Raw genomic sequence first — 3,093 nt, 5'->3', positions numbered from 1 at the left:
CCCACCAGTGGGCAGGAAATAACCCCGGAGTCTTCTGGACCCTGAGTCTGCCCACTAGTGATCCACCTTAAGCCCTGGGATGCCCTGGGGTTCTGCAGTCAGCCCCCTGGTGAACTGGTCCTGCCGACTAGTGGCCAGCAGGGTCCGCAGAAGCAGGGCCTGGTGACCAGTAGGACTAAGGGCCAGTGACACCAGACCAGCCACAGTAGTCAGCCCTCATAGCGGGCGCCCCTAGAGCACGCACGTCCGGTAGTGAGAGGGGAGTTCACTGCTGGAGCTCACAGGGCGTCTCTTACAAAAGGCTGCTTCTCCAAGGTTGAGAAATGTAACCAACCTACCAGATACATAAAGATACAAACAGCAACTTAGGCAAAATGAGGCAGCAGAGGAACATGTTCCAGACAAAGGTACAAGCTAAGATGCCAGAAGAAGAACTAAGTGAAGTGGAGATAGGCCACCTACCCGAGTTCAGGGTAGTGATGGTAAAGATGATCAAAAACTTGGGAGAAGAATGGATGCAGAGAAAGGGTTTCCTATGCACTCCTATCACTGTCATTTCCCACTGATGCCTGGCGCGACCACACTGAACCAAACTGAAGGTATTCCACTCTTCCAACGTCAGGCTGCTTTCTAACACTGAAGGATCTTGCGGTAGTCTCTTCTGTGTTCTGTGCTTCAATGAGGTAAAGAGAATTCCTTTCCTATGGCTGATGCTGTGGTCTCTGTGCTGGGGCTACTCTTCCGTGTTAGTCACTGGCACCTGGAGAATAACGGTATGTGACAGGTGGTTGCGCTGTTATTCACGCAGACCACATGGCATCATCTGTTTAAAAGAGGAGAAGCAGCTTTTCCCAGCAAGCTACAGGCTGTCTGCATCTCAGGAGAAAATTGAAAGGTGCTCAAGAATTATCCAAGGGCGCCGGGTCCTGCATGGAGGTGCTCCTAGAAGGTGTCGTTGCTGGAGCATCGGAGGTTCGTTCTTACCTCAGATCCGGGGCGGGTCAGGTTCCAGGTTCGTGATCTTCCCTTGAGATCTCCCTCATCTCCCTCAGCTTCAGGAAAATGGCTGAAGCAATGTAGTCCAAGATGGAGGAAAGTTTCAAAACTGTTACTTTCTGGAGGAAGAAGAAGGGACAAGAAGAATTCCATAAACTCTTTATTGGTGGCTTGAGCTCTGAAACCACAGAAGAAAATCTGAGGAACTACTACCAGCAATGGGGAAAACTTCCAGGCTGTGTGGTCATAAGGGATCCTGCCAGCACAAGCTCAAGAGGATTCGGTTTTGTAACTTTCTCACCCACGGCCGAGGTGGATGCTGCCATGACTGCCAGACCTCATTCCACGGATAGGAAATGGTTGCCCCAGATGTGCTGTCCAAAGAGAGGATTCTGGACAGCGGGGCGCTTTCCTAACTGTGAAGAAGCTGCTTGTTGGTGGAATTGAAGAAGATACTGAGGAGCATCATCTTAGAGATTACTTTGAGAAATATGGAAAAATCGATGTCATTGAGATAATTACTGATAGGGAGTCTGGAAAGAAAAGAGGCTTTGGATTTGTTACTTTTGATGGCTGTGATCCGGTGGATAAGCTTGTTCTGCAGAAATACCATACCATCCATGGTCATCATGCAGAAGTAAGAAAGGCCTTTTCTCGACCTCAAATGCAGGAAATCCACAGTTCTAGAGGTGGAAGAGGAGGCAACATCGGTTTTGGAGATTCTCCTGGCGGTGGTGGAAATGTTGGACCAGGACCAGGACGAGAAAGTAAGCTTGGAGGACGATCTGATGGATTCAGGAGTGGTTGGTCTACTTGGTCATGGCTCTAGTAGGTGTGGCGGAGGACCTGGAGGTGGCAGTTTTGGAGGTGGCCCAGGTTATGGAGGAGGCTATGGTGGCAGAGGACCTAGACCTGGCAACCAGGGTGGGAGCCCCGGGGGTGGGTATGGCATCTATGGAGGAGGAAAGTGTGGAAGTGGAAATGACAATGATTTTCGGAAATCGTAACCAGCAACCTTCCAACTAAGCTTAGCGAAAAGTGGAAACTTTGGTAGCAGGCACGAGAATTATACGGTGGAGGAAACTATGGTCCAGGTGGCAGTGGAGGAAGTGGGGGTTATGGAGGGACCAGCCGATACTGAGTTTCCTTCTATTGGCCATGGGCAAGTAGGAGAGGATGTATGAATAGGAGAGAATGAGAGCCCAGAGGTAACAGAACATCTTCAGGTCGTGGAAACTCTCAGTCATACGGAAATATGCAGAGCGGAAGACATCAGAGCAGATGCAGAGAGCCATTTGTGAATGGATTGAATTATTTAAGAACATTACCTTACTATGGAGGAAAGATTGTGGAAAAAAAATGCTTTTGAGACAGTTTCTTAGCTCTTTAACTGTTTCTTTCTAGTGGTCTTTGTAAGAGTGTAGAAACATACCTTCTTTGATAATGTTAAAATTTGTAAGAGTCGGGTGACATGTGAAACATTTTTCAAGATTTTTCTCGCAAAGTTTTGAAAAGCTGTTATCCAGGATCATGGTGTAATGAGACATAATGTTACATGTATTCCTTTTAAAAACTGAAGTGCCTGTGTAGACTTAAGAAGCTGTTGTACATTTATGATCTAATAAAGACTTCTAAAGGAAAAAATTAAATAAGTAAAAAGAATAAAAGCGGAGAAGCTTCTCCTGCTCCCAGGTCAAAGGCCCTACAGCAGAGCTGCCCTGTGCTCTTAGAGGTTTTTTTTTGTTTTTTGTTTTTTTGGAGGTTTTATATATTTCAGCATCACCTGAAGTTCCTTCTCCCCAGGGCTCAAATCATGAGTTCATTGCTAGAGGGCAGGCAGTCTCAGACCCCAATATTACGTTCTCCTGCTAATAATTCCTTTTCCTTCTGAGATTATGGCATCCAGACTGGGTCAAGTTTGTGTTCCAGAACAATCTTCCTTTAGGCTGAGTTATTTCCATTTGTTCCTGTGTGCTTCGTGCAAATCCTGCTGTGGTGTGTCCTCTAGACATGCCTGGAAATGTCTGAACCTTAAAATACACATAATTTAGCCTTGGACTGCCCCATTGTGGATGTCTGGCTGAACTGGGCTAGCCA

At 47.0% G+C, this 3,093-nt stretch overlaps 1 pseudogene; it reads left to right on the top strand.

Annotated features, from left to right (window-relative positions):
* Window positions 1-1,062: 1,062 nt before the first annotated feature.
* Window positions 1,063-2,137, top strand: LOC133092389 (heterogeneous nuclear ribonucleoproteins A2/B1-like; annotated as a pseudogene).
* Window positions 2,138-3,093: the final 956 nt, after the last annotated feature.

Source organism: Eubalaena glacialis, chromosome 5, assembly GCF_028564815.1.
Source record: "Eubalaena glacialis isolate mEubGla1 chromosome 5, mEubGla1.1.hap2.+ XY, whole genome shotgun sequence".
Classification (NCBI taxonomy): domain Eukaryota; kingdom Metazoa; phylum Chordata; class Mammalia; order Artiodactyla; family Balaenidae; genus Eubalaena; species Eubalaena glacialis.
Note: the sequence above shows the minus strand (reverse complement) of the source record. Positions and strands in the feature narration are given on the sequence as shown.